A 25261-nucleotide genomic window follows, 5' to 3' on the forward strand; every position below is an offset into this window, starting at 1 on the left:
CCAATTTGGTTGGGATTGAGAATTCATAGAGTTGTTAAACCCTTGATTCTGTTGTCCTTGCCACGGTCTCCTTGCAATGAAACAGAGAGATTCAAGTGTATCTGGATCCTCTTGAAAGACTGCTTTGAGGCCAGGAATTGAGGGACAATCCTTGGTCTCATGAGTTTCTGAGCAAATTACACATGTTTCTACAACGTGTGCATCTAAGGGACATTCCCTTAAAGCATGTTTCTTTCTACATTTCGGGCAAAAGATAGCCAAAGCCTCAGCTTCTGCTTTCTGTTTATTGTGAATCTTAAGGGTATCAAGTTGTTCACTAAGACTCCCTAAGATGTCAGTTTTAAATTCATCAAGCATATTGCCGATTTCAGCCCTACTCACTGATCCTGTTGCAGATTTATTCGCCCTAAGGAGAGAAGGATCTCTAGGCCCTTTTTGAGTTTTTGATTTGCCCCTTGAGAGATGGATACAAAGTTCTGCTATGTCATTGAGAGAAAGTTGAGAAATATCCCCTTTCCCCATCATGTTTAAGATGTCTATCCATTCATCCCTAATGGCTTTTAATAAGAGGGCTTTTAAGGTCTCTTCATCCAAGGTATTCATTTTTGCTCTTTTCAAGTTATATTGAAACCTTTCAAGTAAATCTTCTAGACTCTCATCTTCTTTTTGTATCATTTTAAAAACCTCGTCTTTGTGATTAGTAGGCATGCAATAGTCTAAATACCTATCCAAAAATGTCTGTTTCATCTCATCCCAAGTCCTAATGGATTGAGTGAGTAACCCCATGAACCATTTCAAGGCTTGATCCTTCAGTGTTGAAGGGAACAACTTGAGTTTCTGAGAGTCATCCAGGTAGTCATAAGTTCGACACACCACTTCAAACTCAAATAAGAATGTTTCAGGGTCCTCAGTCCTTAACCCATGGAAGTTAGGGAGGATAGATGGTGATATGTTTTTCATAGTGGCTCGGGAATCCTCATTAACAATGGGAAACCCAAATGAATTATCCCCATCTCTATTTCCTCCTCCAATGGGACCTCTACCTCCTCCATTATTATTGTTATTTCCTCCTCCTCCTCTACCTCTACCTCTACCACCTCCTTCTTCCTCTGCCATGATGATTCTCCTAGGGATTTCAAAATCTTTTGGTTCCTCTACAAAAGGTGAATGAGAAGAGATTTCTCCTTCTTCTTCAGATGATTCCAATTCCTCAATTACAATTGGTCTTCCTGTAGGAGAAAGAGAAGAGTCTCTTCCTGGTTCAAACTCAATAGAAGGTGTAGGAGAGTCAACTCTTGGCTCTTGAATTCCAGGAATTCTAGGACTAGAAGTTTCAGTTGGAGATAAGGGGGGTGTCTCTTGTCTATCCCTTGAAGCAGATGGACTTGTAAAAATTGAACTTCGAGCTCTAGCTAAAAACCGTCCTCTAGAATCTCTAGCTCTATGCATGTCATTTTTTTATTATTTTTCTTCAAGTCAAGTTAATAGTTCTTTTTTCTGATCTTCCAGTTCACTCTAGGTGCAAGAAGAGAGCATACTCAAGAGACTACTAAATCAATAACTTTCTCCTTTCTGATCCTCCAGATCACTTTAAAGTGCAAGAGGAGAGCATACTTAGATAGGTTATTAACTTCTTTTCTTGAAATTTTTCTTATGTTTTTTTTCTCTAAGTATGGCTACTTAATTTCACTTCCCCGGCAACGGCGCCAAAATGTTTAGTCAATTTAGTGTTCCTAAATTGATGTCATTAATTGTCAACCCGGGGCTCGTAAGCTGATGAAGTGAGGGTGTACTATATGTACTTAAGTAACTTTCTTAGAGCTTTTGTCGTTTGGGGGTGTTGTTTATGGTTAACTTATCTTCCTAAGATGGAGTGATGATTATAGACAGATGAGTGCAAGTGTGTGAGAGGTGAGTTCTAGATGAGTGAAAGTGTGTGTGATGGTGATTTCTAATTACTTGCTGAACTTGTAAAGGAAAAGAACTTGAAAGAAATGAATAAATTAAAATGACTTGAAAGTAAATGACCACGTTCTAATGGCATTAGTCTCTATCCATACTGCTGCAAATAAAAGAAACAAGAAAATCACTTCAAGGATTGTTGTTAATGATTATCTCCTCCTAACTCCCTGCTTCTACCACATAGTACTGCGTAAAACACGATTAGGAGGTAGCTGAAGACAAATCCAAGAATTGATAAAAACTCTAATCTACTCTAATTGACAAATTGTAACACTACTAAGCCTTTTCCAACATACTGCTTCCTACATATGTGATTATGTGTAACAAGTGGAAAAAGTATTAGTATCACAAGCCAAGACTACTCAAATACAAGCTGCAATTAATTAGTGTTCTGTTCTCTTGAAACATAAGCCATTCATGATAAAGAGAGCATAAATTAGTTAGTATCCAACTTATAAAACTAAGCTAAAACTAGTCTAGAAAACAGAGTAAAAAGGGCAACATTATGAACAAGACAACTGCAACTACCATTAGATATTAAAGCAAACACAACACACTTAATCCCGGGTGAAAACCTGCAAAGAAGTAAATCTGATCAGTGAAAAGAAAGGCTGCAGCAATAAAGAGAAATCAAGCTATACATAACTCAAGAAAGGAAATTCTGTTTGTAAAATAAAGAAATTGCAGAAATATGAACATGAAAATACTTTACAAGGCTAATACGAACAGGGGCCCTCCATTCATATTATCCACAGAAAACTCAGATGCTCTTAAGACTTCAAAACAACGTTTCCATTACTTTATATGCAAAGATACATAATCCAAAAGTGCTGGAACAGCTCTTATAAAAACAGAGTTTGAAAACGTGCCAAAATTCTCACAAATACATACACTACAGCATCTGAAAAGGTAACATCAGCGTACGCAGACGCAAGTATATATAGGCATCTGTAAGATGGCCTAATACGTAAACATAAAAACATAAAATGAACTAACTGTCATGCGTATTAAAGGTGCAATTAACACGTCATAGGCTTCGTGGTCAAGCTGGAGGTCCTGGTCGATATGGGCAATGAATCTAACATTAGATCATGTCCCCCACGGCTTTCAAAACATGGACAGGTCACCTTTTCCACCGACGTGATCAAACAGCTTATGTATCCACGTTAAGCTGCCTTTATTTGACCGAAACTTGACCCCCTTTGACCGGAGGTACAAATGACGTGGCCGGCTGAACTGATGGCACAGGAACCTCGAGCATGTATATTCCAACATGCCCACGTGGCTCATTCTACAAAATAGCACGTGGAACCTTGAGAACAATAAAATGGCTGCGGGATCATCAGATGGTTGCGGAATCAGCAGATGGCTGCGGAATACCTGCAAGTATGTCAAAAACTAAACAAAACAATTACCCATTAGCAAAGCTCACTTGATCATGTTTAATGACAACTAATGTAATGATCTGGGTGGAAAATGAGGTAAAAGAGAGAGGAAAGTGATGAAAACAGTAGGTAATGATGGAGGATAAGGTGTAAAGTAGGGACTCGTTGTAACCAATTCTACTCCCTTCTTGGTCTTCTGTAGCTCCTTAGCCATTCACTTGTTCTCATCTATAAGGAAATGAACACTCGAGCTAGTGGCTTCGACATATGCTTTGGTAGCATCAGCCAATGATGTTGGATGTTTGTGCACATCAAACACAATCACTCGTTCCTAAAAAGTCGTAGGGGATGTCTAATCAACCAGATTCGAAACTCTACGAGATTTCACAACTCTATGTTGAGACTCGTCGAATGAGAATTTTTACATCTCTCCTTCCAGTTGATCTCCAAGGATCTCAGTGTCTCCTTGGTCGCTTGGGAGTTGCTCATCTTCTGGATGCGATGAATCTGGTGGGTTGACCTCTTGGTGGTGAGGCATCAAGTCAATGTCTTGCTCTGACTCCTGCCACTCCATATGCGTATCCATTTGTTTAAGTGCTTGGTCTATCTCCTGAGTGAAGTCCTTCTCCTGCGATGGTTCACCCTATTTTCCTGATGCCCGCTGTTCTGATGAGTCCACTACCTGTATAGGCGTTGCTTCATCCTTTTTTAATGGTTGTGCCCTTTTTTGTACATGTTCTTGTTGTGCTTCCCTCTCCTATCTTCGCAGCTCCTATTCCTTTCGGAGTTTCTCCTCCAACTCATGCAACTCCTACTTTGTTTCCTCCATTCTCTATTTCTCTCTCTGCCTTTACGCGTTTCACTTGTCGCACTATTTCCTCTTTGCCTCTATAGCCATAGCTACTTTCTCCACAAGTGGAACTTCTCAGAACTTGCAGCTTTTCTCTTCCTCCATGCGATCGACTATCTTCGTCTTGCCATTGTCACGCACTGGTATGTTCACCTCTACTACTTCTGGTGCTCTCCAGGATGTTTCTTCACGTTTCTTCGCTAACCATTCCACAACGAAGCTGACCAGTTCATTGAGTCTAGAGGAGTTGTAACAATAACTCCATGGGTCTTCCTCCGCCTAGTGACATGCCCCGTGGATCCAGTTGAACTGTACTCTCGCGCAGTGATCTTTCACAAGACAATGCGGGTCATATGGATTGTAACTTCAGAGGTTGAATGGATACTTCTTCATATGTTCTGCTTCAACATCCACATGATTGAAACTCTGAATCTCGTATAACTCAATGTGCAGCAGAAGAGCGGGCCAAGGTGCCTTCTTCTTCTGGTGCAACCTAGCCTTGGCCCGCTCTTCCGTTAGTGTCCTTTGATCCTGCTCTCTTGGAGGCCATTGGTCCTGTACAGCTAAGAGGTCGATGAACACCTGCAAGATCTGGAGACAAAGCAACATGCATGGCAAGAAATTTGTCAGCGAAAACCAAAGAAAACTTGAGGAAAGACATGCAACATACCTGGGGATTGATTGGCAAGGATTGTGCAATTTCTTCCGGGTGGCTAGCTGACTAGCTGCCAGAACTGCGCAAAAGATAGTCTAGGTTGTTTAGGTAGGCTGGTTGGCTGTTGGATTTGCGCAATGCGCAATTTCAGCTGGAAGTGGTTGCGGGCCCAGTGATTGCATTGCGCAATTTTCTGGGCCAGCAGTCATTGTCCCTTAAAATTGTGCAATGCAAGACTTGAGGATAGACACTGGGAAGAAATACGCATTTCCTGAGAGGAAGATAGAGCCTTCCCTCTCAAGGTTGCACAATGTTGTCTTGGTGAGGCAGAGTTCAGGCCAAGGCTGCCCAGACCCATTAACGGGCAACTAAAAGAAAATGTTATTGTGAATGCATGGCCATACTGAGAGTAAGAAGGAGTAAACGATTGTGCATGGAAATAGTGAATGAAAGGTTCCAAAAACGAAACAACATGCATGTCGGTGAAGCAAGTCGCTAAATCGGCAATCGATCGTGAAAAACAGTTTCATGCATGTCACAACAGTGAGATGCTAACGAAAACTGAAACGGTGCTAGTACAAGCTAGTATGCATGTAAACGACAAGAAGTGTTCACAAAAATCAAGAAAACAATACTCACACAAGTGAAAACACAACAAGCGACATAAATGTTGCAAAAAACAAGTTGAGACCACTTACCTGTGAATAACTGAGCTAGATGTGTCGAAGAGTCCTGGATGTGTTGTGGCATGTCAGAGATCCAAGATCGATGTGAAGAAATGAGCTCTAATGTGTCGAATAAATAATTTTGAAGCTCATGATGCGCATGCCACAAATCTAGGAAAAAGCGACACTTGGAGGAAAGATTCTAAAACGATATTTACATGTAACCTCCAGCTGCTAAAAATAGATATCAAAAATCTAGGGATTCTTTTTCCATGTTTCTTTTTCTATTCCACGAAAAAGCAGCCCATACATGCAAGTCAGGTTTTCTTGGTCCCGGGTGGAACCGGTCAACTCAACTACACATGCAACAGTCTTCTCAGCTGGGAGGAAAAAATGCGCATTTTTGGGAGAGAACTGGGCCAACTACCCAAGAGATTTACACAATTTATGGGCAGAGCAGTTGACTGTTGCCCATTATTGCACAATTCCTGGGTTGAGCAGCCCTACTCGGAGGAATTGTGCAATTTTCTCAGTGAAGCTTAACTGGCAGATTTGCGCAATTCTGGAGCCCAGTAGGCTGCGAGACAGAATTGTGCAATTTCTGGAGGGAAGGTTGGTTGCCCTCCAGAATTGTGCAATTTCTTGAGGGAGTTGCTCAGCTTGCAACTGGACCAATTCCAGACAAACAACGTAAGAGGGGGATGCAACAAACTTTGATGGACAGGCTGTCGTTTTGCAAGAAAATCATAGAAGCTTGTGTACTTGGCGAAGCAATACATGTTGTTGTGAAAGGTAGGTAGGGAGGCTCTAAAACAAAGCTAAGGAAAAATTATGGAGGGTGGTTGTAGCCGCTACAACACTTGATGACACACTGATAGAATTCCAGCTCTCTTAATGGACCTTGTTCGTGAAAATCAAGTCTAACACCTCCGTGAGTATTGTTCATTTCTCAATTCGTCTTGGTTTCACACTAGCTTGATTGTAAGAAGTAGCATCTACCAATCTCTTGGTTGACTGACACAAATTCCAAGCCAAGGCAGCACATTTGTTTTGATTGGGGTTGAGGGGTATATTGGTCGGAGTCTTAGTTTCATCGCTGGTGTTTCTCTGCTGCCAGCAAGCCTAGACATTACCCTAGCGAAGTCACATAGGAACACAAGCATCGCTCCGCTGTCAGCGATCCTGGTCAGTACCCCAGCGAAGTTACTTGCATCATCTCTCTGCGCAGGAAGCCTTTCTCTTCTTTCACCTTATTCATTTTTCATTTTTGCATTTTTCACTTTTCATTTTTTTCATTTTTTCATAATTGTGCATAACACTTATTCATTTCAGAGGCGGAAGATGGATCCTGACTTATTGAGAGCATAAGAGGTTGTTCCTTCAGAGAAGTAGTTTATTATATACCTCTGACGTGCTTGTTAAGGTTCCCCCCTCACTTTACTCTACTTGACCGAGCTAACAAGGGTTAACCCAAAACAACCGACTAGAGTAGGTGACACTAGTTAGCATGCAAGCATTGTGTTTTCACCAAGGTTCACTTCGAACAGTACGTATTTTCCATCGACGTATCATGGACTAAAAGTAACAAGTTCTTCATATAGAGGCAGGATGATAGATAACCAAGTAGTGATAGTTGCACAAGGCCTCTTATACTTTACCCAGCTTGTTTCAAGAGTCATACATGGTTTCATGCAAAACTATCCTATGAACAAAATAAGCAAACAAACCACAAAGCAACGCAGAAGCATAAGCAAATGCGAAATAAAAGTAAGAAAACAAGCAAGCAAACAAACAAGCACAACAAGTAAGAAAACAAGCATGCAAGCAAACAAACTGAAAGAAATCACTACTACTCCTAAGCTAACAGAGCATGGGCCTGACCATGTGAAGAGATATTTCCAATGCAACCACCGGTGCATTAGTCGACCCATGTTGGTGAAGGCCTGGTCCGCCAGCAACACAGTTGTGCAAACCGGCAACCAAGAAAGATATAACATTGAAGACAAACACACTTCATGTTTAAAATTATCCACGGGACATTAGTGACTGCAAGTGCATAACATGCAGTCTGTGGACTTTTCACGTTGTTGTGTGACACTACTTGCAGCTTTGAAGCATATGCATACTCTTCACTGTGACATGCAAGCAAACAAAAGAAACAAAGACAACTTGTGTCATGCACGTGCGCTTGCAATGTAAGATTCCTCCAATGCACGAGCGATGGGATCATGCAGTTTGAGCAGAGGAAGCATGATTTGTGTGTGACATTGATCGTCAATGCATACAAATGAGTGATGAGGAGCCTCGGGTGATTGAAAAATTTCCTGATCGGAAGTGAAACCAACCTCAGGACAGCGAGGGCCTAACATAACCATCAGCTTAGGCTGAAGTGCCTTGATAGTCTGGGGGTTTTGACTTCATCGTCAGACAGATCATCATAAACTGGTGGCTTCGAAAAATCAACTGCAATAGAATCATGATCGTGATCGAATATGGGAGTAAATGGATCACGACAGCCATGATCAGAAAAATCAATGATTTCATCGGCATCCTCATGATCTGATGAATCAAACAGAGGGGTAGATGAGAAGCAAACAAATTCATCCTCCGTGTTTCTAGAAAAGGCAAATGAAAAATCAAGTGGATTTTCAATGAATAATTCATCCTCTCCATTGTCAAATGATGGAATGACATCCGGTGTGTCCTATGAGTGATCAACAATGGGTGCATCCATAGATGAAGATATACATGTAAAATCATGGATGGAAGGTTCACCAAAGATGTCAGGAAAGAACATAGGAGGCTTAGACAGAAGGGAGTCATTCTTCGTCGAGTGTTGATGCTCAAGATCCCAGTCATACTCTTCATGAATGACAGCGCATGTTGGTTGTCCAACACCAACTCCATTAGTGGCTCGATCCTCGTTCAAAAAAAGTGTAGAGTCTGGAATGGAAGAAAACAAGACAGTATCATCTGAAGGAACAACCGAGTATCAAGACAGAGGTTGTGGTACAAAATGCATAAGACAACTCGATGGACTCCCAACCAAATCTACGCGAAAATTAAGCAAAGTTATGTTGGGAGGATGTGAAAGTTGAATAGATGTGTGAGCATGATCTCCCGCATCACTTTGCAGTGGTGGAGCTGTTTGACGAGGGAAAGACAGACAGTCACTTGTGACAGTGACTGTATCCATCTGTGATTGCGCAGCTCCATCATTGAAGAATACTAAGCAAGGCTTGAGTTCAAACTTCTTCTTGGGATGAGAATATTTCTTAAGACAGTACTCGAATCGGTCCCAAAGATATAAAAAATTCATCTGGCTCTTCGGAGCTTGAAACTGCAAATCACGGAAGCACTTCCAAAAATCCATAGGTAATTCATGCGGAGCCTTCCATTGTTGTAACAATTTTTTGTCAAGATGTTCTGGATCAAAATGATATAAAGTGTCTTCAATGATATCACAAAAGTTCTCAAGTGAGTGCACACTATTAGCCAGTAGGTTGCACAGCCACCGATGTGGAGATTCGCAAAGTGTGTATGCAAGCGGCAGACTAGCATGTTCGTCAAAACATCCATATTCCTCATGAAGCATGGAAAGGAATTCATGCAAGAACTCAAGCCAGACCACTTCGCATTCACCATCATACATGTATGTGGACAAGAGATTGAAAAACTCCCTTGTGATGGTAACAGATTCGGTATGCGAAAACATCATGGAGGGAGGAGAGTGCAAAAATCCATGATAGTTGTGTAAAGGTTCAAAACAGGATGAGAGGACACAGCTTGTCATCTAACCCTCCTAGCACCAAAAATTTTGACGGTGCTAGAGCCATCAACATGTTAGGGGATCTCCCCAGTAAGAAGTCCCAATTAGACCTCAAACTGTTTGGTGTAGGAGTCCCAACAGTGGGTCGTATGGTAATGCCTTGACCGTGATTTCGCACAAAGGAAAGTAAGATGTCCCCATTGGTAGTAAGGGTGTGACAGCTGTAGTAAGTCAAGGAAGGTTCAAGAGAGGTTCTAACACACGAAGAGTGAGGTGAGTGCGCCCCTTAGAAACATGTCATTGTATGCGGCTTGGAAGGGAACACGTGAGCGAAGATGCATCACAAGATGGAAAGAAAGTTAGCTAGCAATCCAAAGTGATGGTTAAAACAATAACACATTTCAAAAAGATTCATACATACTTATACAGAATAGTCCATACATGCATGCGTAAGAAAACAAATACATATAACATTTAGAGTAAACTAGATAGCATAGAATACAATACAACATATGCATGAAACATGTTGGCTCTGTTATATTAAGAAATGTAAGTTCCATCCATACAATACATCCATGTCCAACCACTAGTTCTGATAGTGAAACGTTACAGCCACAACCGCCTGCTCCTCTAAAGAGATATACTGGCTCTGCGCAATGGAGAAGCCAAGGCGCATTACAATACTGTCTAATCTTTCTCTAAGATACTCCTATCAAAGCATGGCTGACCAAAAGCCTTTACAATGAGTTATGAGGTACTATTTATAGCAAAGGGTAGGGTGGCCCTTAACATTCCCCTTTGTGATAGTTCATCTACCCTCATGACTCTTCATCTATTATATGACTGTTATATCCAACTATCAACACTTGAACTTACACTTGACAAGATGTTACATTAGAATGCACATGTACCCATCTGAGACAAAATGGCTTGAGTAAGCCATGCAAGACATCACTGTGACTCTAAAAACCATGGGAAGTCCAACTCTTCGACATCCTAGCGATGATCGACAGTAGAGAACTGATGCCAAGATCAGTAGTCCGCGATGGTGTCCGTTTACTCCAAGGTGACATCTTTCTGGACCTTGACTCTTGCCTCCATAGCATCGAGGTACATTGATCAGGATCCTCTGTCCAACTCCTCTGATAGCATGTGCATCATTGTCTTCAGCGCATCGAGACCAGCAACATACTTGTGCATGGTGCCTGCACTGATTGACAAGTCTGTGCACATCAACTCGTCAAAGTACGAGTCCAGCTCTAGTCAAACCTGTGCCTTTGTCTTTGCCTAGATGAGAGTCCCAATAGATGGGATCGCATGTCCGCGCACCACAACATCCATACTCTTGAATACACGTGCATGGGAATCTTGTAGACTAGTGATGAGCTATAGGAGCTCTTCATAGTTATGGATCTGACTCCAAATGCGTGCCTTCAGCTCAATCGCTCTGGGCTTCATCATCTTAGGAAAGTGAAGCGGGGTTCCCTTGTATCTCATCATCCATGTTTGCAGGTAATCAATAGTAGCATGCATGTTCGACAAGATACGTGCTCTTCTAGCACATCGCTGCTGCCATCTATTGAGATGGATGGCTTCCTTATGCATGGTACTAAAATTTCAATACAATGCCCACATGACTGTGTCAAGGGACAATACTTCATCCATTATTTCCTTCTTCAATTCTGCTCGGGTGGATGCTGTAACCAATTCTCCTCCCTGCTTGTACATATGTAGCTCCTTAGCCATTCGCTCATGCTGAGATATGAGGAAATGAACACTCGAGCTAGTGGCTTCGGCATATGCTTTGGTAGCATCGGCCAATGTTGTTGGATGTTTGCGCATGTTAGACATGACCACTCATTCCTCAAACTGCGTAGGGGATGTTTGATCATCCGAAGTTGACACTATGTGAGATTGCACAATTCTATGTTGAGACTCGTCGAATGAGACTTTGTGCATCTCTCCTTCTAGCTGATCTCCAAGGATCTCAGTGTCTTCTTGGTCGCCTGGGACTTGCTCATATTCTAGATGCGGTGAAGCCGGTGGGTCGACTTCTTGGTGGTGAGGCATGATGTCGATGTCTTGCTCTGACTCCTACCGCTCCATATATGTATCCATTTGTTCAAGTGTTTTCTCTATCTCCTAAGCGAAGTCCTGCTCCTGCGATGATTCACCCTGTTTGCCTGATGCCAATTGTTCTAATGAGTCCACTACCTATACGGGCGTTGTTTCATCCGTCTGTGCATGTTGCACCCCCTTCTATACCTATTCTTGTTGCGCTTCCCTCTCCTGTCTGCGCAGCTCCTGTTCCTTCTGGAGTTTCTCATTCAACTCATGCAACTCCTTCTCTGTTTCCTCCATTCTCCATTTATCTGTCTGCCTTTGTGTGTTACGCTTGTTGTGTTGTTGCCTCTTTTCCTCTATAGCCATAGTTTCTTTCTCCACAAGTGAATCTAATGAGAACTTATAGCTTTTCTCTTCCTCCATGCAATCGACAATCTTCCTCTTGCCCTTGTCATGCACTAGTATGTTCACCTCTATTGCTGCTACTACTTCTAGTGCTCTCTGCGATGCTTCTTCATGTAGCTTCGCTAACCATTCCACAGTGAATCCAACAAGTTCATTGAGTCTGGAGGAGTTGTAACAATAACTCCATGGGTCTTCCTCTGCCCAATAACATGCCCCATGGATCTAGTTGAACTGTACTCTTGCGCAATGATTTTTCACAAGACAATACGGGTCATATGGATTGTAACTTTGGAGATTGAATGGATACTTCTTCATTTGTTCTTCTTTGACATCAGAATGGTTAAAACTCTGAATCTCGTATAAACTAATGTGCAGCAGAAGAGCGGGCCAAGATGCCTTCTTCTTCTGGTGTAGCCTAGCTGTCAATCCTACCGAGATGTGATATGCTACGTCCTGCATGATGAATATGTCCAAGGAAAACTTTGGTAGAACATGGGGAGGCTTCTTCACATTGTACATCTATATGAAGGTGTTGGATGGTGAGGCATACCAATCAGATATGTCTATCAGCGCCTACATTGATTCCTTTAACATGCAAGGTGGATCATGTTTGAATATCATCTTGTAAACCAGGGTGACAAAATGATCGGACAGCCGTGTGATAACTCCTCTGAAGTTGCATTCGGATAACATCTTGTAACAATTTTTCACAGCAATCTTCATCGGTGTCCATGCCCGCTTCAAGCACAGGAACTCCTGTCGAGCACAGATTGCATCCAAGATGTAGGTGGGCATGTAGATCTCTACTTGCATACCTTTGGGCGGTTGTTGAGCCCTTGTTACTTATTCCTTCAGCTGATGAGCCAACATGCTGAACCAGTTGCATGCTTTGCCTTCTTTGGCTTGTTGGTCCAACGCAGTCACCCAACTCTGTGGGAAGGTTTCCATGCTTTCTTGGCCATACAGTCGACATGAAAAGATGATCAAGTATTGATACACCTTCTGCAGTATCTTCGTCTTATAGACCTGGTTGGGTGTCATCTTGAATTTAGTCGGCTCCTTCACCCAGTTCTTCAAAATGTCTCTAGAGTTGGCATTGATGCTGGGTACACTATAGGGTGTCTCCATGATGATCACGGGCTCTGACATCTTATACATCTCATCAGAATCTCGTGCCCTGAAGGTAGTAATCTCCGTCCTGCTAACACTTCTTAATGTCATCGTCTCAGGATCAGTGTGCGAGACGATCCAATGTATCATGTCGCACATGGGAATTCGGGGTATTTGCATGCAATATGGTACAAGCCAGACTTTTGAATGTTCACATATACTTGGTGATATTCGATTTCTTCCCCAAATGTGCCTACAAATGCATCATTGACCTCTTTCCATTTCAACTTGATGTCCTTGTCTACAATCAGTTTGTTATCTTCGTAGATCGGTAGACTTACAGACACTCACTCAACTGCTGCTCCAGTTGCACTTTTGTCAATGTCCTTTGATCCTGAACTCTTGGAGGCCATTGATCATGTACTACTAAGAGGCGGATGAACACCTAGAGACAAAGTGATATGCATGGCAAGAAATCTGTTAGTGAAAACCAAAGTAAACTTGAGGAAAGACATGCAACATACCTGGGGATTTACTAGCAAGGATTGAACAATTTCTTCTGGGAGGCTGGCTGACTGGCTGCCAGAACTACGCAAAAGGTAGTTTGGGCTATCTGGGGAGGCTGGGGAGGCTGGCTGGCTCTTGGCTTTGCACAATGTAGAATTTCTTCTAGTAGTGATAGCGGGCCCAGTGACTGCATTGCACAATTTTCTGGGACAGCAGTGATTGTCCCTCAGAATTGTGTAATGCAAGACTGGAGGACATCTACTGGGCAAAAATGTTTATTTCCTTAGAGGAAGAAAGAGCCTTCCCTCTCAAGTTTGCACAATGCTGTCTTGGTGAGGCAGAGTCCGGGCCAAGGTTGCCCAGACCTACCGACAGGCAACTGAAAGAAAATGTGATTGTGAATGCATGGCGATACTGAGTGTAAGCAGGAGTAAATGATCGTGCATGCGAATAGTTAATGAAAGGTTCAAAAAACATAATAGCATGCATGTGGGCGAAGCGAGTCGCCGAATCGGCGACCGTTCATGCAAAACAGTTTCATGCATGCGACAACAATGAGATGCTAACGAAAACTTAAATGGTGCTAGTACAAGTTAGTATGCATGTAAACGATAGCAAGTGTTCACAGTAATCAAGAAAATAGTACTCACACAAGTGAAAACACAAAAAACGATAGAAATGTTGCAAAAAACAAGTTGAGACCACTTACCCTTGAATAGTTGAGTTGGATGTGTCGAAGAGTCTTGGATGTGTTGTGGGATGTCAAAGCTCCAAGATCGATGTGAAGAAATGAGCTCTGATGCATCGAATAAATAAGTTTGAATCTCATGACACACATGCCACAAATCTAGGAAAAAGTGACACTTGGAGGAAAGATTCTAAAATGATCTTTGCATGTAACCTCCAGTTGCTAAAAATAGCTCCCTAAAATCTAGGGATGCTTTTTGCATGTTGTTTTTTCTATTCCAAGAAAAAGCAGCCCATGCATGCAAGTCAAGTTTTCTTGGTCCCAGGTGGAACCGGTCAACTCAACTGCACATGCAACAATCTACTCAGCTGGGAGGAAAAAATGTGCATTTCTGGGAGGGAGCTGGGTTGGCTACCCAGGAGATTTGCACAATTTCTGGGCAGAGCAGTTGACTGTTTCCCAAGATTGCGTAATTCCTGGGCTAAGTAGCCTGCTCAGAGGAATTACACAATTTTCTCAGTGAAGCTTGATTGGAAGATTTGTGCAATTCTGAAGCCCAGTAGGTTGCCAGACAGAATTGCACAATTTTTGGAGGGAAGGTTGGTTGCCCTCTATAATTGTGCAATTTCTTGAGGGAGCTGCTCAGCCTGCAGCTGGACCAAGTCCGAAGAAACAGCCTATGAGGGGGATGCAACAAGCTTTGATGGATAGGCTGTCATTCTACAAGAAAATCACTGAAGCTTGTGTACTTGGCGAAGCAAGACATTTTGTTGTGAAAGGTTGGTAGGGAGGCTCCAAAATGAAGCTGGAGCCAAGGAAAAACTTTGGAGGGTGGTTGTAGTCACTACAACAAAATCCCTACCTGATGCAAGGAAGATGGTGACAGGTATGCTCGAATTTAAAGTAGAACATGAAGGTGTTTGTTAAGGATGTTCCAAAGGAAAACATATGAGGGGACCATTCCCCTCAAGTGATAGAAACACTACCGATATTTTGCAATTGGTTCATTCTGATCTATCTGGTATGTTTCTCGTGACATCTTTGGGAGTATATTTATATTATGCTATCTTAGTGGATGACTTCTCTTGCAAACCTTGGATTTATTTCTTGAAGAATAAGGACAAAGTGTTCACATGGTTCTGCTCCTTCAAAGCCTTGGTCTAAAATCAAACAGGGAAGAAGATCAAAATATTGAGGACCGATAATGGAACCGAATATGAATCAAATGAGTTCAATGACTATTGTAAAGAAGCTAGCATTAAGAGGGAGACTACTACTACATATACTCCTGAGCAAAATGGAGTTGTTGAAAGGAAGAATCATTCTATTATAGAAGCCACTCGTTCCATGTTTCATGATCAAGGCCTTCCGAAGTTCCTATGGGGAGAAGTTGCTGACACTGTTGTGTATGTTCAAAATAGATGTCCTCATCAAGCATTGGACTCCAAAACTCCCGAATAATTTTTCACCTGTAAGAAACCTGATGTTTCTCACTTCTAAATTTTTGGTAACCCCATGTATTTTCATGTACCAAAAGAAAAGAGAAGCCAATTGGATGCATCTGGGAAGAAAAGAACATTTGTGGGCTACAATCAAACTTCAAAGGCATATAGAATCTATGTGTCTGGTCAAAGAGAAGTGGAAACAAGTCATGATGTCACCTTCGATGAAGATGTTGCCCTTGGGAAGATTAGGAACCTTCCTATTCCAAGGAAGGACAAAGAAGAAGATACAGGAAAGTAAGGAGAACCAAAGAATGAGTGGATGCCCGATGTTGACGGACTGATGGATCCCATTGATCCACCTCCTCATGAGCCCTCCTCCTAAAAAAGGGGACCCTCATGGCTCAGGGACACTCGAATATTTCGAGAGACATATTGCACGAAGGGGTACATTTTTTGAAAGTAAGAATTTGAATAGGTACCAAGGGTACTTAGCTGCCATGAGAACCATTGTTGAAACTGAGCCTTGCACATTCGAAGAAGTTGTGAAGTACCAATTGTGGAAGGATGCTATGAACGAAGAGTATGAGTCAATTATGAAGAATAATGTATGGGATTTCGTCCCTAGACCCAAGGAAAAACTTGTTGTCACCTCAAAATGGCTCTACAAGAACAAGCATGGATCTTACTCGAGGCTTCTCTCAAGAGGAAGGTGTGGACTACGATGAGATATTTGCACCAGTTCCTGATACACCACCATCCATTCGATCATTTCCCTTGCTACCTCAGAAGGATAGAATTTACATCAAATGCATGTCAAGCCCATGTTCTTGCATGGCTCTCTTAAGGAGGAAGTATATGTAGAACAACTTGAGGGGTTCGAAGTTTAAGATCAAAATACACATGTATGCAGGTTCAGGAATGCCCTCTATTGGTTGAAGTTGTTATGAAACCAACTCACAAAAAGATAGAAAAGATAGATCAATGACTTAAAAATCAGCCTCTTCGAGGGGGCAACCTCATTTACATTACACAAATGAAAAATTCTTGGATGATATAAATGATAAGACCTCCTTTCTATATATAGGATTCTAAGGGGTCATAATATAATTAGAGCTGACATAACAATAATAATGTAAGGACGCAACAATAACAATAGTGGGCTTCCATGGGGCACAATAATAACAATATGGGGACTGTTAGTGTCGGTCTTGAAAGCCCTCCATCAGTGATCAAAGCTCTTTGCATTTGCATTAGTAGGTGCCTGATTAGTGTCAAATTTTGCATCCCGTTAGGCATGCCATAACCCTGATGGAGGAGCTGGTCTATTTATACCCCTCTTGGCTTTGCTGGATCAGGTCATATCAGTCATTAAGTTTTTCAAGCTTGTCTTGATTTGTCTTGAGGTCAAAGTCTTAGGTCTAGGGTTTTGGTCATTTATCTCTGCAAGGTCATGTCTTTGGAAATCCATGAGTACTCAGCAAGCCAGAGGGAGGTTTGCAAACGTGTTTCTTCGATATTTTTATCTTGTACAGTGAATTTTCACCTTGGATTTAAAAACTCTGTTTTTAAAGCCAAGGTCATTTTCTCAGTTTTTGTAAATAAGTGATGAAATTTCGAAAGTCTTCAGCGGACAAAATGCAACCCTGGTCCCCTTGCCAAGATCCCTCAAATGATCTACCTGCAAAAAGAATCAAGTCAAAGCACTCAAATAAGTCAAAATCAGGATAAAAGAAACCAAAAATCAGTGTTATAAAGTGTCAAAAGGAAAACATTAGAAAGTGGGTTTATGAATGAAATTTTTTCAAATGAAATCCATAAAAGCCTAAATTCCCTCCTTTCACTCTCATTGTGCATCCTAATGCTTGCAAGAGAGGTTTGAGAGAGCGATTGTGAGAAAGGAGCAACGGCAGAGCAATTTCGGGCAGCAGAGAGGTGCGCGACCCGTTGAGCCAGGTGCGCGACCTGTTGGGTGTGCGCGACCCGTCAGAGGGTCTCCCACCGTTCAGAAAAACAACGGGCGCGACCCGTCAGAGGGGCGCGACCCGTTGAAGGTGGTGCGCGACCCGTTGAACCGCCTTGCTGCAAACTTCAAACAAATTACCTCAAACTCCTTCCAAGCTATCAATTTGCTCGAGGTAGGTGCTCTAAACATGGATTAATTGCTGGTTATGATGGTGGGTGTCATGAACATGTTAAAATGATTGAAATTTTGCAAGTGGAACTCCTTTCTATGGCTGCAATGTTAATGAGCAAATGGTGCTAGGGTTTATGTTGTTTCAAGTTATTTTTCCCTTTGGTTTGTTTCCCTCCTTTCCCTTTCACTCACACTTATATGTTCATCTCTTTTCCCATATTATTTTACAAATAAAATGCAAATCTTTCCCCATCCCTAATCATTAAAAAATGAAAACCCTACCCCTCTCCCAAAGCATCAAAAAACAAAATTCAAAACCCTAGTTTCCCCCACCATATGCATGTGTAAATAAAACAAGAATGTTGGTAAATATGTCAGCATGTTGTGTGTATGGTTTCCCTATTTCCCCTATTAATGCATGTAAGCATATTCCCATGTTCACTTTCATATATGTTTTTTCCCATATGCAATGATCTTTGCAAATGATTTCCCAATTATAAATATGTATTCCTATATGCATAATGATTTGCAACATTCCCTTAAAAATTCCCTGTTATATTTATATATTCCCATTCCTTGTTAAAAGATCCCTCCCCTGACATTTCCCTCATGTCTTTTTCCCCTTGAAACAGCATAGAGTTCAACACTTTTTGCAGGCAGAGACAGCAGTTCAGTTTGTCCACTTTGCTCCTAAACCATGTCAGAAACCGAAACTTATGAGCAAAGTGATGACCATTCATCATCTACAGAGGTTGAGGTACAGAGGAGGCCTCGTAGGGGTGGTAAGGGTGGACATCATAAGCGAGAGGAGCCCACCTCTTTGGCAGAATTACAGGCTTGTCCCATGGCAGTGACTTGTTTTCAGTACATGTCTTGTTATCAGTTTTGTGAGAGGATCTCCCGGATTCAACATCACAGAAAGTTGGCCCGCCTCTTTGTTTTACATTTGCATGATGGACATGTCAATCTAGCAGGGGTAGATTTTACATTGACACCCGAGGTGATCTCACATGCTACCGGGATACCAAATGTTGGTGAGGTGTGGCCTAAGCGCAAGTTGCTAGATATTGTTCACTTTGAGCCTTATGTTCGACCATCATTCTTGAGACATTTAGCGGGTTTTTTTCCATTCATATTTCTCCGGAGCGAGTATGCTCCCATCATGAGGCTTATCATGCATTATTTTACCTGTGAGGGCAGATTTTCACAGGTGTACTCATATCACATTCGCCTCTTGATGCACTTCACCCGAGTGAGGATGATGAACATCCCGGTTTTCTTCTTTCAGAACATTCAGAAGATGGTGCCCATGTTGCAGAGGAAGACCCCGGCCCAGCAGTACAGGAGCTTATGTCATTATGGTTTGATTCAGCTCATAGTCTTGCATCAGTTGACACAGCAGGGTATCTCATGGGAGGAGTTTATCTCTCGTGAGTTTTTCACAGTGCCACCTCAGCCACATCATGAGGAGGTCATTCATGAGGAGGGAGGACCATCTCAGCAGCCTGATATTCCGGTCACCCGACATGTCAGCTCCACACCTCTGGTCACCTATCAGAAAGGCCCAAGGGCCTTATTTGCAGCAGCTAGGCGAGTACTATCTCCACAGCAGGTGGAAGGGGTCTCGCCTTCATCATCAGCTCAGCGAGTGTTATCTCCACATCAGGTGGAAGGGGCCTCGCTCTCTTCATCAGCACAGAGGGGCAAACAGCCCATGATTCATGAGGGTCCATCAGGAGTCCCAGACACCGAGGTCATTGATCTTGAGGCCAGTTCTCCTAGCCGAGAGGCAAAGGAGATCATTCAGCATCTCAGGGCTGAAAATGATGCTTTGCAGAAGAGACTTGAGGGTGCCCAATGGACTATCACTTACTTGGAGCAGCGGAACAAACAGTTAGAGGAGGAGAAAGCACTTGATGAGTTATGGAGGATTCGTAGTGACCGAGTCTTGAACCGAAGAAGACCCGGTGATCCATTGCCTGCTGACCGAGAGTCAATGCTCATTCAGGTGAATGCATACTTAGAGAGGCTGTTGGCTAAGGCCAACCAAGAGAAAAAGCTGCTGAGAAATATGAAAAATCATTATTGGGCAAGGATGCATGTATGCAAAGCCAAAATGAAAGTTTTTCAAAGGAGGTTGACCGAGGCTCAAAAACAGAGAAAGAAGCCAAATCCCCTCCGTATCTTGGTTGAGGCTTCACTCAAGGATCATGGCACACATTAGCCTAGCCACAGCTCAAATCCCAAAAAATTCTGAAAGTTTTGGGTAATTTTGGCATTTTTTGGAAATTTACAGGTTTTGGCTCCTCAACGGGTCTCACCCCCGGTGAGACCCTTTGTCATGACAGCTCCTTTTTGCAAAAACTCAGCATTTCTAGATTTTTTATGCAAAGTTACATATGCCTATGGATGGACTTGAGTTTTTATGGGGTTTTGGGCCTCCAGAAGGTCAAAATACATGCAAAATTTGACTTTCTGCCCCTTTTTTGAGTTGCAGAAACTAGTCTTGGGAGAATTAAGTTTTGACAGGGAAAATGACCTCCAAATTCAAAAATTTTAGTTGGGTTGGAAAGTAGACTCATAGACCTTTCCAACGAGCTATCCTGCACCCAATTCTGACACCTGCAAGTGCCTCAAACAGAGCTCCCAATGTGCGCGACCCGTCAGGCAGATGTGCGCGACCCGTCAGGCAAACTTTGCCAGATTTCACTGTAACAGCTCGGAAAAGCACAGTTTGACTTTGTGAGGTTAATGATGGTCCTCTTTGATGTAATTGTGACATTTCTTAGACACTTTTACCCTTTTGTAACTCTTCTAGAATATTCATTCATGTAAAGGGTAAAAATTGAATGTATGAACTGATTTCCAAGTTTATAGAGGCAAGTTGTTTTGACTGCCTATTTTGTAGTGCTTAGTTTAGAAGTGGTTCAAACAGCTCCTAGGATAGTGAGCTCGACCCATGGAGGCAGGGAAAGAGGTTAGATCATCTATATTATGTACTTTCTTGCTCATTTTCATGGTTGGACTCTTGAGGGAGAAGCTATCATTGTATATTTTCACTGTATCTCTGCAATTTTTGGCTAAGAAAGACCAGGGTTTTGCAGTCATCTTTGGGATTCTTGTGGACTCATGTGTTGATGGTGTGTTTCTAAATGTTCTTGTAAGCTTTGTTATGTGATTCATTTCCTTTCTTTACTGCTGCACATTAAACAAATGAAGTGTTAAAGTATGAATTCATGCTAGTCATGCTCTACTTTTAAATTTGTTTAATTTCTATGTTTTCTACTGTTTAAGGAGAATTCAAAGTATTATTTGCTCTCCTTAGCTCCTCACCGGTCTTTTCCATCCACTCACCTCAATCAAAAGCATCAATACGGTCTCCTACCTCGCCCCAAAGAACCCCCTTGCAAAAACTGTGTCAAATCCCCGCACCCAAAATTGCAATTCCTCAATTTGCCACCAAAAACCCAAAAAACCCCAAATCAACCTTTTTAATCAGTTTACTAGCCTAATATCAGTGTTCCCTTGTTGGTCATCTCATCCCGTTGAAGATCTGCCGAGATTGACCGGAGAGAGCCTTCTCCTGCCCCGTAGGGCTAGCTATGAGGCTAAATGGTTTGATGTAGCCTTGAGGTTTACCTTTCTCAGCCTGAGGTGAAATTTCAAGTGCTAACAGGGACTACATGGGCACAACAATATAATAAGGGGGTTGCACTAATAACAATAAGGGGTTACACTAGTAGTATAGGGACATAACATGCCCCTCTCCTTCAAAAAGTGTTGTCCTCAGCGCTTGAGTAGTTCTGGATGCTTCTGTATAAAATTCTTATCCTCCTGTTAGCGCTTGAAATTTCACCTAGGCTGAGATAGACAAATCTCAAGGCTACATCAAACCATTACACCTCGTAGCTAGCCCTACGAGGAAGGAGAAGGCTCTCTCCGGTCAGACTCAAGGTATTTTCTCAATGGGGTGAGCTGACCAATTAGGATCAAAAATATTAGGCTAGTAAACTGATGAGGAGGGTTGATTTAAAGTTTTTGGGGTTTTTGGTGGCAATTGGAGGGAGTGCAATTCAGGGTGTGGGGATTGAGCTCAGTTTTTGCAGGTGGGTCTTTGGGGCAAGGTAGGAGTTTGTGCTGATGCCTTTAGCTGAGATGGATGATCCAGGAAGAAAGAGAGGGAGCTAAAGAGGGCAAACAATGACTTTGAATCCTCTTTAGACAGTGGAAAACATAAATATTAAACAAAATTGAAAGCTGAGCATGGCATGCATGAATTCAAACTTTATCACTTCTTTTGTTTAATTAGTAGCAATAGAATAAGAGATGGAACACATAAACACACTTACAATGACAAGTAGGAAACACACCATCAACACAATAATCCACAAGAATCCACAAAGATGTCTGCAAAACCCTGGCCTTCCTTTTTCTCAAATTGCAGAGATACAAGTAAAATATACAATAGAGCTTCTCCCTCAAGAGTCCAACCATCAAAATGAGGATGAGAAGGCATCATATAGCTGATCTAACTCCTTTCCCCACCTCTAGGGGTCGAGCTCAGCTTCCTAGGAGCAGTTTGAACTAATTCTAAACTAAGAACTAGATAATAGGCAGTCAAAACAACTTGCCTCTAAAACTTAGGAAACTAATCCATGCATTAAATTTTCACTATTTACATCAAAGAAAGTTCTAGAAGTGTCAAAGGAGAGTAAATGCATCCATGTGCCATGAAAATTACACCAAAGTTTCTTATTTACATGCCCAAAAGTCATCCAATAGTAAAAACAGTGTTTTGCTGGCCGAAATGGTCAAATCTGGCAATTTTCCCTGAGTGGTCGCGCCCCTGATCCTGAGTGGTCGCGCCCCTTTGCAGCTCTGGTTGAAGGCCTTCCCGGTGTCCAAATCAGGTGCAAGATATCTCGTTGGAAAGGTATGGGAGTCTACTTTCCAACCCAAGTGGAATTTCTGAATTTGGAGTTGATTTGACCCCTCAAAAATCATTTCTCCCAAGGCAGCTTTCTGCAACTCAAAAAAGGGGCAGAAAGTCAAAATTTGCATGTATTTTGAGCTTTTGGAGGCCCAAATCTCCATAAAATTTGAAACCCATCCATATCCAAGTGTATTTTGTCATGAAAAATCCAAATATGTAGAGTTTTCCTCAATCTGAGCTGTCCCCATGAGTGGTCGCGCGGGGGGTGAGACCACTCAAATGACCAAAACCTGTAAAATGCTAAAAAATGCCAAAAATGCCTCAAAATCCTCAAAATTTCTTGTGTTTGCTGCTGGGAGGATACTAATGAGTATCATGGTGCGTGAGTGATGCCTCAGCCAAGATACGGAGTGGGTTGGCCTTCTTCTTCCTCGAAAGAGCCTCGTTCAACCGTCGTTGAAGGATCTTCATCCTTGCTTTGCAAACATGCATTCTTGCCCAATAATGATCCTTCATGTGTCTGAGCAACCTTTTGTCTCGGTTGGCTTTCTCCAACAGCTGTTGCAAGTGTACATTTGAACTGATGAGCCTTGATTCCCGGTCCCTAGGCCACAAGTCACCCGGCCTCCTACGGTTCAAGTCTCGGTTGCTACGAATTCTCCATAGTTCATCCAACTCTTTTTCCTCTTCTAGTTGCTTGTTGCGCTGCTCCAAGTAATTTATTGTCCACTTGGCCATATCAAGCTTCTCCTGCAGCAAGCGGTTTTCCGCCTCTCTCTGTCGGATGATCTCGTGCAAATCTGATGTAGGGGAGCGAGCATTAAGATCAATGATGTCAACCGGCATGTCAATGGCTCTCTCCTCCTCTGTCACAGGCTGTTTGCCCTCTCGTACCGCTGATGAAGAATGCGAGGCCCCTTCCACCTGATGTGGAGATAACACTCGCTGACCTGTAGCTGATGATGATGGCGAGACCCCTTCCACCTGCTGTGGAGAAAGTACTCGCCGAGCTGCTGCAAACAAGGCCCTCGGGCCTTTCTGATAAGTGAGGCGAGGTGAGGAAGCCATGTGTCTCGGAACAGTGATCTCAGGCTGATGTGAAGGACCTCCCTCCTCAAAAATGACCTCTGGCTGTGGCTCGGGCTGTGGCTCTGGCTGTGGCTCTGTGAAGAAATCCCGAGAAATGAAGTATGCCCATGCAATGCCCTGCTGAGTCAACTGATGGGCAACAATAAGCTGGATAAGACCGTGATGGCACAAACTCCGATACTGCTGAGCTGGAGACCGCCTCTGGAACACTGACACCATCCTCTGAATATCATGGAAAAAGAAAGCCGGGATGTTCATCATCCTCACCCGGGTGAAGTGCATCAGCAAGCGAATGTGATAAGAGAAGACCCGAGAAAATCTCCCCTCGCATGTGAAGTAGTGCATGATAAGCCGCATAATAGAGGCATACTCCGCCCGGAGGAACCTGAAAGGAAAGATCCCCGACAAATGACTCATGAATGCTGGCCTGACATATGGCTCAAAATAAACATAATCCAGCATTTTGCGCTTGGGCCACACCTCACCCACATTTGGTATCCCGGTAGCCTCTGAAATCACCTCCGGAGATAGTACAAAATTCACCCCTGCAAGAGTGACCTGCCCATCATGAAGGTGCAAAAGAAATAATCGGGCCAACTCCCTATGGTGCTGAATCTGGGCCAGCCTCTCACAAAACTCAAGACATGACATGTACCAGAAAAAAGTCACTGCCAAAGGGCAAGCCTGTAACTCTGCTAGAGAAGTGGGCTCTTCTCTCTTATGATGACCACCTTTGCCACCCTTCTGAGGCCTCTGTACCTCAGACTCCGAAGAAGAAGACCGGTCATCACCTTGCTCATTAGTTTCAGTGGTTGACATGATGTTATTGAGCAAGGTGGAGAAAAAGAACACAACTGATTGCTGCCCTGCCTGCAAAATGCTGAGAAGTATGCTGTTTTCAAGGGGAAAAAATCATGAAGGAAATGTTAGGGGGGGGACTTTTAATAAGGAAAGGGAAATATATAAAAACAGGGAATTTAAAGGAATGATTCACAAAATATCAAACATGTTCCTCATCTCTTATCATTTGGAAATCATTTGCAAATAAATACTTTATTAGGGAAAATATGTGTAATGATCACCAAGGGAAAGGACAATATATTTTTTTTAACATGGGGTAAAGGACAACATGATCATAGGGGTATGGGGTAGCATCAATCATTAGCATCAACAGGCTGCTCCTTTAATTTGTCTTTGACTGTACTTTATAAGCATACTCTGTTTTTTCAAGTTTATGTGCTTTTGATGCTAAGGGGAAACAAAGCATTAGTTTGCATTTGTCGTGAGGGAAAAAGGGGCTTTAGTTACATGTTGACAAAAGGGAAGAGGGATTTCAATTGCACTGGGATTTTTAGGGAAGGAATAGAGCAATTGAACTGGGATTTTAATGAAGGGAAAAGTAGGGAAAACAGAGTTTAAAATTGGGGAGATGCAACAATTGTTCCTGTGCAAACCCTATCACAGCAAACTGTCCATTTTGAGCATCATGTACAGCTGTATATTGTTGATTTTGGCATGAATGTTTACACAGCATCCTTGCCTCTGATTTTTACACAACAATATGTCTTTTTGCTCTTGTAGTGGCTAGGCTATGGCATGG

Source organism: Pinus tabuliformis, chromosome Q, assembly GCF_031772625.1.
Source record: "Pinus tabuliformis cultivar Carrire ecotype Pingquan chromosome Q, CPIR1, whole genome shotgun sequence".
Lineage (NCBI taxonomy): Eukaryota > Viridiplantae > Streptophyta > Pinopsida > Pinales > Pinaceae > Pinus > Pinus tabuliformis.